The sequence below is a fragment of the Heterocephalus glaber genome, unplaced genomic scaffold, assembly GCF_053883595.1.
Source record: "Heterocephalus glaber isolate CG9 unplaced genomic scaffold, H.glaber_assembly_v1.0 deba00001429, whole genome shotgun sequence".
NCBI classification, from domain to species: domain Eukaryota; kingdom Metazoa; phylum Chordata; class Mammalia; order Rodentia; family Bathyergidae; genus Heterocephalus; species Heterocephalus glaber.
This window is the reverse complement of record NW_028258294.1, coordinates 15,620,469-15,636,489: the sequence shown is the minus strand read 5'-3', so window position 1 is coordinate 15,636,489 and position 16,021 is coordinate 15,620,469. Positions and strand designations below refer to the sequence as shown.

The 16,021-nt window shown below is 32.5% G+C and overlaps 1 protein-coding gene across 22 annotated transcripts in view; it reads right to left on the bottom strand.

Annotated features, from left to right (window-relative positions):
* The window catches only part of Cntn5 (contactin 5), a 1,206,007-nt gene that overhangs the window by 805,131 nt on the left and 384,855 nt on the right, over positions 1-16,021 (bottom strand). For 3 of the 22 annotated variants that reach the window (XM_087212137.1, XM_087212129.1, XM_087212134.1), the window contains exon 7: positions 13,710-13,778. The exons of the other annotated variants lie outside the window; for them this stretch is intronic. The gene's annotated coding sequence lies outside the window, so the exon portion shown is untranslated. The remainder of the gene's footprint in view (positions 1-13,709; positions 13,779-16,021) is intronic. 22 annotated transcript variants of the gene reach the window in all.

Below are 16,021 nucleotides of genomic sequence, written 5' to 3'. Positions count from 1 at the left end.
AGCAAGTATTACTTTGATTCCAAAGCCAGGGAAAGACCCAAACAAAAAAAAGAACTACAGGCCAATCTCCTTAATGAGCATAGATGCAAAAATCCTCAATAAGATACTGGCAAACAGAATACAGAGGGTCATCAAGAAGATCATACACACTGACCAAGTCAGATTTATACCAGGAATGCAAGGATGGTTCAAAATTCATAAATCAATAAATGTAATGCACTATATTAACAGAGTCAAGGAAAAAAATCATGTGATCATCTCAATAGATGCAGAAAAGGCATTTGACAAAATCCAACACCCACTAATGATAAAAACCCTACAGAAATTTGAAATAGAAAGTCTTTATCTCAACCTGATCAAGGCTATCTATGAAAAACCAACAGCCAACATCATACTAAATGGTCAAAAACTGAAAATGATCATGCTAAAATCAGGAAGAAGACATGGATGCCCACTATAAACACTCCTGTTCAATATAGTTCTGGAAACATTAGCCACAGCAATTAGAAAAGAGAAAGAAATAAAAGGAATAAAGATAGGAAAGGAAGTAGTTAAACTGTCATTATTTGCAGATGATATGATACTTTACATAGAACACACAAAACACTCTGCCAAAAGACTTCTAGACTTAATTGACAGATTCAGCAGAGTAGCTGGATACAAGTTCAACAGTCAAACAATAGCCTTTTTATACACAAATAATAGACTCACTGAGAGAGAAATTAGGGAAACAATTTCTTTTGCAATAGCATCCAAAAAAATGAAATATCTAGGAATCAATCTAACAAAGGAAGCAAAAGACATCTACAATGAAAACTACAGCTCTCTGAAAAAGGAGATTGAAGAGGATATAAGAAAATGGAAAGACATCCCTTGTTCCTGGGTAGGAAGAACAAATACAGTGAAAATGGCCATACTTCCAAAACTACTATATAGATTTAATGCAATGCCAATTGAAATTCCAAAAATATACTTCACAGAACTAGAGAAAACAATCCAAAAATTCATTTGGAACCAGAAGAGACCTTGAATAGCAAAAACAATTCTAGACAACAGAGGCATGGCTGGGGGTATTACAATCCCCAACTTGAAACTTTACTACAATGCTATTGTGAAAAAAACAGCATGGTACTGGCAAAGAAACAGACCTGAAGATCAGTGGAATAGATTAGAAAATGCAGAAACAACTACACACATACTGAGCCACCTCATCTTCGACAAAGGAGCCAACCATCATCATTGGAGAAAAGAGAGCCTATTTAATAAATAGTGTTGGAAAAACTGGATTTCAACCTGCCAAAGATAAAAACTAGACCCATACCTATCACCATGCACTAAACTAAGATTGAAGTGGATTAAAGATCTAAATATTAAGACAGAAACACTAAATTTACTGGAAGTTAAGTTAGGTAGAACTCTTGAAGACTAGCATAGGAAAAGATTTTATGAACTAAACCTCAGTAGCACAGAAACTAGCACAAAGAATCAACAGCTGGGATCTCATCTTATTAAAAAGCTTCTGTACTGCAAGAGAAACCACCGACAGAGCTAAGAGACAACATACAATGTGGAAAAAAAATTTCAGCAGCTGCACCTTAGAAAAAGGACTACTATTTAGAATATATAAAGAAATAAAAAAATCAGCCCCCCCCAATTCAAAGACCCAACTTAAAATGGGCATCTGAAATGAACAGTCATTTCTCAGACAAAGAAGTAAAAACAGCAAATAAATATATGAAAAAATGTTCAACATCACTAGTTATTTGAAGGATGCAGATGAAAACAACACAGATTCCACCTCAGCCCAGAAAGAATGGCTGTTATCAAGAAATCATCCAATAGCAAATGCTGGCGGGGTTGTGGGGAGAAAGGAACCACTGTTGGTGGGAGTGCAGACTGGTACAACCCCTGTAGAAATCAATATGGAGATACCTCAAAGAACTAGGTTTAGAGGTCCCATTTGGTCCAGCTATTCCCCTGCTGGGTATCTTCCCCCCAAAATAAAAGAATCATACCACAGTGATATATGTGCACCCATGTTTATAGTGGCCTTATAGTTTGTAGTAGCTAAAGCTTGGAAATAGCCCAAGTGCCCATCAACTGGAAAATCTATAAAGAAGACATGGGTTTTTTTATATAAAATGGAGCACTACTCAGCCATAAAGAATGAGAAACTAGAGACATTTATAGCTAAATGGATGCACATTGAGGCCATCTTCTTAAGTGAAATAAATAGGTCACACAGTAAATACCGAATAGTTTTTTAATGTGAGAAACTGAAAGTGTAATTAAGGATTAAAATGATTAAAATTTCGCCTGCTGCACAAGTGCAAGGACCTGAGTTCGATCCCCAGTATCAAAAAAAAGATTAAAATGAATAACTGATAATTTGAAATAGGAAGAAAAGGTTTAAAGTGGTAGGGGTGGCAGAAGGAAAAGGAGAGAGATCAGAGTTACAGGCTGGAATCTGGAAAGAATCCATATATAGAGTGTGTTTAATAGTATAGGAAGAGATGTATGTAGATAGAGACTAGGCTGGAGCTCATCAGTGGGTTGGGAAGGAAGAGTCACTGAGATCAAAGGAGAGAAGGGTATGTTTCCAGAAGAAGCACATACAACTATATACAGTACACAGTACTCGATAGTGTGATGAATGACTGTTACTGTTTTAGGTAATTATCATAACATGCTGTGGGTTTCATCCTTTAAAGCATAATCCTCTTTATATAAAAGAGTTTACTGTAAAACAGTGCGCTGCTATGCCAGCGATAGCCTCATGTATCTCGTGTTTAACTGCGTATTTGGATAATATCAAAGGGCCATCACAGATGATTAATGTATACCTTCTCAGTTTGCACTTAGAAGTTGGCACTCAGTGTGGTACTTTTCAATACACATGGATGACATTGTCCAATAATATTTCTCAGATTACATTTCCATCAAGTGTCACATGACTGTATTGAAATTTAAATTAAAAAATTTGGCCTATGTGGAGTCTACTAGCGAATTAGAATTTTTTTTCCAGACTATTATTTGTTCAAAATTAATTTTGAAAATCTTTCTAAAACAAATCACATCCTTTGATATCTCGTTAATGTTTGAGATTTTTTTTAAAATTATATGGAAAAATGTTTAAGTACTTTACAGTTTTGCTTTGGTTAAGTTCTACTGTATTTGAATATTATTATAGTTTTTTCCCTTGCATTGTTTTTCTTTGAATAATTTTAATTTCTGTATATGTGTGTGTTTAGTGAATGATATTAAAGTTATACATTTTTTAAAATATATATTATAATGCTTCCTTTAAAAGCTTTATTTTTTCCAACATTTTTTATGTTCTGATTATGCACAACATCTTTTAAAATAAACTGCATTTCATCTGTTTTTAAGGTTTACTTCCTACATATCTTATTTCTTAATTAATACTCTACTTTGAATTACTAATATAATTTCACACAGAAAAAAAGTAATATGTGATTTTCTCCTTTTATAAATCTCTCTTTCTAATTTATATTTTTTATGATGTAGGATAATTTTTAGTATATTGCTTATTCCACATCTCATTCTCTTTCTGCCTTAATTACTCTCCAAAATGTTTAAATCTTTTTTTTTTTTTTTTTTTTTTTGGTACCAGGGATCGAACTTGTAACCTTGCACTTGCAAGGCAGGCAGTAGCACCTCTGAGCCAAATCCCAGCCCCAAAATGTTTAAATCTTTTAGTGACCAGTTCTCAGGAAAATTTTTGCCAATATTTCTTTCATAAGTTGCATCACCAGATAAATACAAATGTATATATTCAATTGTTTTATTTTTTCTTAAACATTAAGCTCCATTTGGTTACTGTTTCTTGTTTCTTGTTCTGTAAAACACTTTATCAGCACAAAAGTTGGATACAAAAAATTGCTGAAGGGTTGAATTCATCATATTATTTCATGCTTTATATTGTAATACGCTCTCAATCAAAACTCTTTTATTTCCTCCATTTATTACTTTAAAATACTCTCCATTTCTTTCATAATTTACTAGTACCCTTTTGATCATATATTCTAATGACTTTGATGAGTATAAAGTATAATTTCTATCATGTTACTGTCCCTGATTAAAAAGTTTCAAATGTTTGGAAATACTTAGAAAGTAAACAGTCACCCAACTTAGGTAAAAAATAAACAAATAAACCTACATACTTAATCTCATTCTGATGTTTCAATAGCTAATAAAAAATTTGTTCACTGGTGACAATCAATTTTCAAGTTAGCTCAATACTATGTCCTTAATATCTCTCAAACTTGATTGTTTTTCTTTTTCTTCTTTGCCCTTGACTCATTTCAAGACAGTGTATGTCCTTCCTTTTTCACTCAGATCACCTGCTAAGTGATCTGCCTGTTGCTTGCACCTGGGATGCGTTTTCTTTAAGCTTCTACAAATTCTTAAAAATATACAGAAACAGCACTGTTTCCTCTATTTAAAAAAAAAAAGAACTTTTAGTAGTGCACCTTGTTCTCAGGATACTTTGTGTTTTATTGCCTGATTTACAAAGCTAATCTACACCTCAGCTGCATACCTTCTCTACCACAGGACATAATGTCCTCTGTTTTATACATTGCATGCCATTTGATATGAAATTTAATACAAGGCTTCTTTCTGTACATAATATTCGTTCTCCTTTAGTAAACTTATGCTTGCAGTCACACTGCCTAGTAAGTTACTGTTATTCCTAATCTAAACTTTATTTGCTCCATCTCCCGGAGACTTCAGATCTCCTTTTCACTCACTTTCTCTAGAATTATTCATGTATTAAGGCATTAAGACTATCACTGCAATTCTATTCTCTTTTTATGGAAAGACAAATTAATGAAAATTTGTTACTATTAAAGATATGCATGATCATTTTAAAAAGTAATATCTATTACCAAGCTACTAATATACTTGAACTCCATTTGCAGTATTTACTATGATGACTTTGTAATTACATTTAATAGTATCAAGATTAGTAATCTTTGGGAATTATAGATGTTTAAACTTTAATCTCAATGACTAAAAATCACACTTCACTTTAAACACATTCAAGGAAGCACCTCATTTTGTAAAAATTTGTTTGAAATAATGCCGTTTAAAATTTGCCTAATCCACAAAATAGTATGAATAGTGAAGGGAAAGGTAGTGGGTATCTATTTTCTTTTTACTATGCCCAGCTCTTAGTTTTTTGTTTGGGTGGAAATGAAATTTTAGCCATCCTAAATAGAGACACAATGAATCCTTCTACTTTTTAACATTGCAATTACCCACCTAAACCAACAACTTCATCTTTTAAATTCTGTTAGCCACTACTATTTTTCACACATAATACATCTATTTTTTAAATTTCCATAGAGTTATAATTTTTTTCTTTTAATGGTTCTTTTAAAATATAGTAGAGTGTTTTTTTTTAATCAAAGAGGACATTTGGTAAATATTGGTCCTATAGATACCTGTAATTAGATTTAGTTTACAGATAAATGCTAAAGAGAAAGATTACTTTCAAATGAGCAAGATGACAGCCCCCTTATTTGAATGCATGTGCACACATACATATGCATTTGTACTCTCACACTATTGACATCATCCATTGATATCAGATAACTTTGGAAGTCTAGAGATAATGTATTACTTCATACTGACTAGAATTTAAATTTCATTCGATCCAGTGTCTTCTTTTCCCTTTTATCAAATATTTCTGTCATGTTGTAAGACACAAAGGACATACTCAAACATTTGCTAAACTGAAAAAATGAGGCAATGGCTACTTTTATTAAATCACTTATATTAAAATATCTGCAAATACTCCTTGAGAATATGCCCCCAAATTTAATTCCACCAATTTATAATAATAATGTGCAACCTAGAGGTGATATTGCTATATGCTAAAAATTAAAGACATTTATTCATTTGTCGGATATGTTTTAGTACCAGGAGAGCTTTTGAAAAATGTTTTGTGTAGGTATCAAATGTTTGATCTCAAATATTAAAAGAATAAGTAGTAGGAAAGGCAGCATATGAAAATGTAGATCCCAGAGAAATATATATTGGTTTCCAAATGAATGCTTTTGTCTTGTTATTAAAGCTGCCATTTTAATTCTCCTGAATTCCTTGCTTAGAAACATAACAGAGGTTTCAGTTTAGTCCTATAGACTTATTTACATACTTCTGTGCATAAGGGAATAATTTACTATCTTAATAACTCTCAACAAGATGTTCTTAACATTTCAAACCTATTTCACTTTTGAATATTTAAAATTCATGGAAATTCTAGAAATTATACTCAAAGATAATAAATTAACGGTATACTTTTTTCAATTCCCACCTTTAAAAATCACATATTTCTTCTAAGAAACACTAGTTCTGTGGGTGGCTTGGTAATGTTTTAAATTTATTCTTCAGTTGATTTTTCTTTCCATTATCATTCACCTTTTGTTTTTGTTTTTGTTTTTTGGTACCGGGAACAAACTCATGCCTTTGTGCTTGCTCAGCAGGTGATGAAACCACTGAGCTAAATCCCCGGCCCTATCATTCACCTTTTAGTTGTGGATGAGTTTGTATTCATCTTAACATAATTTCTTTATTTCAAGAGTTTTGGAATAAAAGTTAATTCAGAAACTCTCTACATGAAGAAATTAAGAAGAAAACTCAGCATTAGGAAAGTTCAATGAAACTTGTCTTTAGAAACTAAAGAATTGGCCTTCTGCATTAAATATAATTCTGAAACAAAAAGATTGTTATATTGACAGAGGCCCTGGTTGTCACAGCAACTGCTTAGCTACAAGCAGCTGGCAGACAAAAAGCATTCTTTAGAGAATAAAAGAAAGAGAGAAAGAGAGAAAGAGAGACAGAGAGAAAGAGAAAGAAAGAAAAGAAAGAAAAAGGAAGAAAGAAAGAAAAGAAAAGAAAAGAAAGAAAGAAAGAAAGAAAGAAAGAAAGAAAGAAAGGAGGGAGGGAGAGAGGAAGGGAGGAAGTAAGGAAGGAAAGGAAGGAAGGAAAAGACACAAACGCTGATCCTCAAAAAAGATAAGAAAGAGAAAAATTTAAAAAGCCATACGATGCCTAATGTCAGAATCTATTTGGCAATTAATATTTCTGAAGAGGAAATTTCAATGATCCCAGCCTATTCTTTGCTTCTGTGGGTGCTTTTGTTGCCAATACAGGAGCCTCTGCGAAGCCAGTCAGACAAGAGGGAAATGGTGAACTGACTCCTGGATTCCATCCAGTGGCTACTCTTTGTTCTTGAGGTCCTTTAGCAAGACACTATTTATTAGGCCTTCTTCCTTAGAATACTTTCCTTGATTTTGACAACGTGATACTGTTTACTTTCCCAATGTCTACCTCAGCCAACTTGTTTATTTTCTTTTTTTGAAATGTTCAATCTTTATGATTTTCTAAACTCTAAATATTTTCAAAGAAAATAAAATTTTTATCTCCTATGTACTTTTTCTCCTAGAATAATTTTTAGATTTCTGTTAAATTTGAAAAATTTAATATATTATTTCTGCCTAATGCAATATAGAAACTTTTCTTCAGAATCTAGAGCTTTAGACATGCTTCTATCAATGTTTTATTCCTGGTGGCTAATTTATGTTTTTTCCACTAAGTTTATTGTTATATTTTAGGTATACAATACAGTTACATTCATCATTGTAATCTTGTACCTTTACGTGATGTATATTGATTCTTATTTTCCCCATTCCCCTGCCCTCCCTTCACCTCCTCCACCCTTCCCTATTTACAAAGACTTTGTTTCCATGTTTTTCCTTTTCTCATATTTTTTTCTTTTCCCTTCTTTCCTTTCTCCTTCCCCTCCCACTTCCCCTATTCCTTTAAACATTTTCTTCCTATTTCACAATATCAATTATACATTTTGATTCTTATTTACACTTTTAGTTTTTCACAGCAGGGAAACTATTCGGTATTTACACATGTCTGTCCTATTTATTTCACTTAAGAGTATGGCCTCAATGTGTATCCACTTAGCTATAAGTGTCTCTAGTTTCTCATTCTTTATGGCTGAGTAGTACTCTGTTTTATAAAAAACACATCTTCTTTATCCAGTCTCCAGTTGATGGGCAATTGGGCTGTTTCCAAGTTTTAGCTATTATAAACTGTGCCACTATAAACATGGGTGTGCATATATCACTGTGGTATGATTCTTTTAATTCTTTTGGGAAGATAAACAGTAGAGGAATAGCTGAGTCAAATGGGACTTCCAATCCTAGTTCTTTGAGGTATCTCCATACTGATTTCCACAGTGGTTGGACTAGTCTGCACTCCCACCAACAATGAACAAGGCTTCCTTTCTCCGCACAACCCCTCCAGCACCTGTTACTAGTTGATTTTGGTCTCTAATTTATTTGAAGGACTGGTGATCTGTGACTTTAAGATCATAATTAGCCAATTATTTGTGAACATCTTTAGGGCCAAATTTAGAATTACTTTTCTCCAGAGAAGATCTTCATTTACTGTTTCCAAAGCTAAAAAACAACAACAACAATATCAACAACAACAAAAGAAGAACACTATTACACTGTGGCAATTTGAGCATTTTCCTCATTACTGAATTAACCCTGAGTGTCTAAGGCTCAGTAAATCCAGCTGCCTCTTGCTAAGCACTAGATTCTGTATGCAGTATATTTGTCCCTAAAAACAACCAGACAAACAAAATAGCTTTGTGTTTGTCTAATGCTTGACTCTTATATTTCAACTATTTTTTTAAAATTTTTGTTTGCAAGGGAGGATATCATACTTCCTGTCAGGAATAGATATGTTTTATACAAGATACAGTTGGTTCCACAGTGTCCTTTAGAATGATCAGTTCACATAGTGCAAAAGGAAGTTCTGTTGAATTCTTATGTCTCACAATTTAAAAAAACCTGATTTTATCAGACAGTTCTAAGGGCAAAACTACTGTGATTTTTTTTTGTCTATTTTCTTGTTTCCTAGCTCAGAATCTATATTTTATTTTTTTGTATTTGGAAAACTTGCATAAATTCTCTAATCATTAGCAGGTATAACAGTCTGGAATTTAAGAATTATTATGATTTAGTATGTCTGTAGTCCCCTACAGTGTCTTTTACATTTTTTTTATAAATATCCACACACAATAACATAATATTTACATTCCAACTTTTGAGCATATAGTTGCTGAGCATACTATTAATAAAAAAAATACATGGTAATTTTTCTGAGTGTAGTAAAGATATGATTTATTTACCAATCTGGAAGCCTGAGTTTAATTATTGGCTCTACAATTTGTAAACTCAAGCAAGTTTCTATCAAATTGAAATTAGTTGATTTTTTTGTCTGATTAATCAGAGAAGGATACTTAACAAGAAAATACCAATAAACATCAATGTGGAAACAGGAAATAAAAAAGCTCAAATACAAACTAATTTAATGCTTATGCACTATTTTCTTATTTCCATTCTTTTAACTTAATCATTGCCTTTAATTATGTTTCTAGCAATAAAGAATTTCATACTGGAAAAAAAGAACTTGTATTTCTTTTCATAACACAGGAATGAGTAATACGGCTTCTAAGTGATAATATTTAAGCAAATTGGAAAGTAGTACCCTTAAATGAATCATAAGGTAAATAATCTATTAACGAAATTAGTTTTGAAATTTGAATAATACAGTCACAAAATAAAAATAATAATTGTCTAATTTCTAGTTTTAAAGATTAGCATCATTTTGTAAGGAAAAATCTTGTATCTCTTTGAAAAATACAGGTCTATATTCCATTTTACATTTCACTCCCATTTCCTGCTTCTCTTGTTTAAGGGTATAGCAGAATAAGAACACCTGAATTACAACAAAGATCACAGTACTGTAATCCAGTAACCTGAACTTAACTGTGGTCTGCTTTCCACTATCCTTGTGATATTTAAATTTATATTAAATGGCTACTGTATGCTTTGTAATAAATGTTCATCAACTAAGTGGATAAAGTTAATTTTCATGTCTCAGTTTCTGGATCTGTAGGAAATACATTCTATTTAAGAATTTCAGTGCAAAGAAATAGAGTATGAATATAAATGTAATATCTAGACTGTCAAATGTGTAAACAGTTATTAACTGGTAACCATTACATTATTATGGGAGGCATCACTATTACATTTTTAGTTCATATAATTAGTAATTTACCAAAATGTTAATTAGAATGGAGGCATGCACTGTATAAAGATAAAGTAAACAAGAAGCTTGTTGGGAAGTTGTATTTGAGGATATAAGAATACAGGAGTTAATTACTGATAACTCATGGGGATATCAATCTTTTTCCAAATCCTTGAACATTTTTCATCTTGAATTACTCTCCTTCATCACTACACTGTCAATTCATTATTACTTGCTTAATTTAGTTTTGTGCCACTATTTATTGGACGACTGCTATGTTCTTACCATTATATTAGTTACTGGAGATATAGGACTAAACAACATAGGCAGTGTCCCTATGATCTTACTGCTTAGTAAGAAATACATATATTAATCAAGATCTCAGCTAATTGAATGCAAAATTACCATATCCTAAGTACAACAGGGGCACATATATACAGGGTGCTAAGGAAGAGTAAAAGTACAAATTAAGAAGGTTGTTTTTCCCAAGAAGACAGGGAAAATGTGGAATTTTAATCTAAAGTTTGATTTTAGTAATCATCCCTTTCACCATTCTATATTCCCTCCAGCTATATTCTGAAATTAAAATTCTAAATTCTAATTTTAAATCAAACAACTAAATGTTTAAATACACATCTGCTTTTCCTTTCTGTTTTTCTCTAATATGACCACTTTTGTACAAGTTTTTTATTAGCATATTTACTGTCTTGTTATTTTTCTTGTAATTCTTGTTTGCAAAATCGGTTTTACTTTAAACTCAAAGAATATTTTAAACAGTAATTCAATATTTATTAGATTGAATATTTTCATTTACTCACTAATGAAACTAATTACTATAAGGAATGGAATCATTCTAGTAGTTAAAAATGCAAAATTTATTTCAGATTAAAAAATTTTTAAAACAATCCTCATTTTTTTAATTACAGTAGCATGATTAACTCATTTTAATAACTGCTTTTCTCCAGGCAGTGGGAAATAACCCCAAACGTGTTTTTAAAATATTCATGATAAGTTTTAAAAATTAACTTATATACATTAATAAGAAGTTATATGTTCATTGGAAATATCTTACTACAATTACTGAGTCCTGCCAATATATATATTTTTTAAATATAGGAATGTACACTGAATTAGAAATATTTATGAATGATCTAGAATTTAATCTCTCTGTGCACATAACTTGATGTTTAACCCTGGGCAATTACCTTTATATCTACATCAATTTTTCATCAATAAAATTCTTATAGTTCTTATCATCTCATTTAGATTTCTCATTTTAAAGTTGTTTTTTTAATTGGCCAATAATTTTGTTGTGCAAAATATCGACAATCTTATTTAGGCTGCTCCCATACTGACTCCGGGCTGGACTGACATAACTTGCTTCAGGCAGCTGGATATCAGTCCAAGGGACAATATCCAATGCATGCTTGATAATAGAAGCTTCATAAAAGCTTCGGGCACTGCCTTCTGTGGCTTTGCAGCCATCACAGGAAATGCCAGCTGGGGCCACCCAGAGAGAGAGCAAAAGATCCAGATCAAACAGCTGTCCCAACGGAGTCCATCCTCCACTGACCCTGCAATTGAAGGCCACCAGAACGGTGAGCCCACGTGGGAAGAACAAAAGACTCTCCACTGAAACACAGAATTACAAGAAATCATAAACTGTTGTTTAAGCCACCAAGTTTTGGACTGGCTTATTATTCAGTAAAGCCTAATTGAAATAAGTAATTACACACAAAGTTAGCAAATCCCTCAAGTGTTATTCGATCATATTAGGAAGAGCATTTAAAATATTGTTATTAATTTTCAAACCTTACAAATATAAGTTTTGAGGAAGCAATTAAAGTTCATTAACATTTCCATTTTTTCCCCCAGGGAAATAGATTGCAGAGGAAGATCAAAATTCAATAACATCTATTTAGCTAATGGCTTTTATTTAAGTCAGCATTAAAATTAATGTTCAAGATCATTATCCATGAACTTTCAGTCCAGTTAGAGAAATTCACACATATTGAACCTGCTTCTAGAAACTGTGAAAACTCATTAAAAAGTCTATTAAGCAATTGGAAGCTCCTTGAAGGAACAAGTCTTTTTTTTTTACTTTTTCAAATTTCTCTTTGTGCCCAGTAATATAATGGTAAGCTCATTTGGGATAGTTAGGAGTAGTTAGGAACTGTTATATAAAATAATTGTATGATTATAGGCAAATCATTGAAGCCTTTGTTTCTCAATCTCTGTATCTAAAAAATAAGAATAAATCTCTACCCTAGGAGCATTCATTTGCATAATTTAATGAAACCAACGAAGTTCCTATGGTAGGAATTTTCCAGGGCAGGGGATGTAGCTCAGTGGCACCGTGCCTGCCTGGTAGGAATTTTCCACAAATTTCTCGAAAAACTTATGATGAAATAGACATCTAAATGATGCACTCATTAGCTACTAGCAGTGTGATACTATTACAAGTTTTAGCATTTCCTATTTATGTCAACTAAATTTCTTTTTATGAATGTAGTAAAACACATTTCTACCTTTCTCCAAATTGTATACATAGACATTTTATTCATCATTTATTGAGTTTATTGTAGTAATGCATTGTAGGATTTTGCATGATGCCTCTTAGTTATTTTTTTTTCCCTTCAAATGATTAGTTTTGAAAACCTTCTAATCCTTTGCATTTTCACTGGCTGTTTAAAATATTTAACCAAAAAATGCAACAAATTTCAATTATATACATATTTACATTACTTATTATTAAAAACTATACAATAAATGTATAGCTAAATTATGAAATAATTTATTATAGTGGCTGTTATTTTAAGAATTGATTTTCTCTATAAAAATGAGTTGACACATTTTAAGTTCAATATAACCAGTATGTTTACAAGTGCTTTAGACATTAATTTAATCTTTGGCCATTTTCTTACTTTACTAATATTTGTAGGCAAAAAGGAGGGAATAGATTTGAGTAGAGGTAAAGCAAAATTACCTTAAAATTCTAGAAATCCCAGAGATATATTAGAACTTATATATGACAAATTTCAAATGTGTACACCCATTTGAGAATAAAAATGCTGACTTATTTTGCTTCTGCTAACCATTGTATCCAGGGCCTTCCATCTGATAAGCAACCACTCTACCGCTGCGCTACATCTCCAGCTGTGTAAAGACCATAAAACAATCAAATTTCAATATAGTCTGAGTTTCTAATTTATCAAAATCATTCAAAATGAGACAAATTTCTCAAATTACTGTATTCTCTCTCTACCATTGATGTAAATTAATCATAAATTACCCTCTCTTTTAGGTCAAATGTTCAATAAACTAAAAAATCAAATATTTTATAAGAAAGACATATGTACTTACTTCAATTAAAAATATATACCTTAGCAAGCTAATTAAGATGATACACAAACCAAATATGTTTATGTATATATAAGTATACTATGTTCAGTCTTAGAAGTGTTTATTCATGTGGAATGAGATAAAAGTGATATATTTATAGATATGCTCAAGTTTTTCGCAAGTTGACAATATGTTGACAATAAAAGAGCAACTTTCTTTCTGCTTACCTAAGAAATGTAGATGAGATCACTGTCTTGGTCAAGTTACTCATTGCTGGGCCAAAATACCAGACACAACTGGAAGGAAGAGAGGTTTATTTTGGGTCAGTTTTAGTCTACAGTCTTCTGGCTGCAAGTCAGGACAGCATGGTGGGGCTATGGCCAAGGAACAGCTGCTCACCTCAAGGCATCAAAATGCAGAGAGTAAAGGGGGAAGCTGGGAAGGAAGATATATTTTCCCAGGTCATGCCCACAATGCACATCTCTTCTGACCATACTCCACCTCCTAACAGCAAGTTAGTTAATCCCCCATAATCCAATCACTTTGCAAGCACATGCAGTTTGGGGGTCATTTTTGATCTAAATCATAACAATCTCCTTTAAAAAGTACATGGTAGGTATCTTCATACACTTTTTTTCCCAATCCCTAAGTGCATAGAAGGTATAAACACAGTAAGATTAGGCATTCCAGCACTTTACTTTTGCTCACTCAACTGCCATCCCTATAAACTATGAAACATTCTTTTTATTCAAACATTACAATATCATGTAAGCCTATTAAGTGGCCCAAGGCTGGACTTAGACTCAAAATTCTCCTGCATCAACTTCCAGGAATAGATGGAATTACAGGATACACCATCAAAGCCTCCCATGTATTCCATTCCTTTATTATTTTCTTAATTTTCAAGACTGTCTTCTGACTAATGGAGAACTTCAGGAGTTAGAAATCAGTATTTTCACTCTTTAGTGAATAAACAATGTGATTTCAATACAGTTATTTAAGTCTACACAGTCATGCTTCTTTAAATCCCAAATTGGAAAACTTCATGCCACTGGCAATCCTATCTGCTTCAGACTGAGAAAAGTAATGATCCATAAACAAGTACTTTAAGTACAATATTTAGGTCACAAGCCTGCAACCTAATTCTTAGAAAATCACCTGATATCCTATTCTGAATTTTTTAATCCATGGTGCACGTTTTCATGAAAGTATCACCATGTATACTTCATATATAAACTAGCATACATCTAATGAGTGTAGAGCAAATTACTATTTAATTCACTGGTATTAAATATTTATATACATTTATTTTCAAGTTCCTTACAAATGAAAAGTGACATCAATTTGAGTATCTCCTGGAATTCTGGTTTGGCTCGGGGAAAAAACTGGCTTGTCACACTCCTTGTAGTTTTTTTTTTTTTTTTTTTTTCCTTTCATAAAAACATTGTCAAAGCTGGGGATTTAGCTCAGTGGTTCAGGCGCCTGCCTCACAAGTGAAAGGTCCCGAGTTCAATACCCGGTACCAAAAAACCAAAAAAAAGTCGTCAAAATGTACACAACCTATTGTAAAGAGGGAATGCAGCATCCCCCCCTCCTTCCAGGAAGACAGACCACGTGATTTCTGAGCGATGAAAACATAACTTAGATAAACAGTATTTAACTCAACTTTGACCAGGTGATGCAACTTCAGAAAAAATAGAAATTTACTTTAGGCAAATGGAACTTAGCCCAACCTAGCAACAGAACCTGCTTTGTCCCTTTCTCCTCTGTCCCTTTTATCCACGTTTCCTGAACTCAGAGCCCTGTATATGTAAGCCGCACACCCCTTGCAGGGCCCCTTCTGGAGTCAAAACACAGGTGTATTGTCACCAGAGGGGATAAAATTTGCACTTTAAATTTTCTTGCTGCTGGTTATCTTATTGGTTTTGCCATAGGTCTTCTTTGACCTAACACCTATGGACTACTAAAAAAAATAAGTCTTTATAAATTTACATAATAAAGCATCAGCAACAAAAACTCACTGGAGACTATGCAGTACTTTCTAAGTAATTCACTATAATTACACACTAAGATAAAGGGAAAAAAACGGCAGCGGCTAACCATTCTTTTTTTTTTTTTTTTTTTGGTACTGGGGATCAAACTCGGGTCCTTGCGCTTGCAAGGCAGGCGGCAGAACCACTGAGCTAAATCCTCAGCCCCATCTAACCATTCTTGAATGACCTGTAATTCAGATCCGCCTTTGTTAAAAGCTAAAGAAATATTTCATGTTTTCATTTGTCTGACCATTTTTATGGGTAGATGGAGACATTCATTTACCCAACAAGCCACTGGTGACTTTCATCCTTGTCTTTCTTTCTTCTATGACTTTTGTCTATTTGTTTAATTTCAAAAGTACTTTCTTATTCAAACTATGATTCTTTTGTGAATTATTTTATCAGTATAATTGTTTTTAAATGTTTACTATCTAAGTGGCACAGTGCTAAATATCACACAAGAATAAAAATTTACAAAGTTTTAATATACAGTGTGGGCAGTCAGA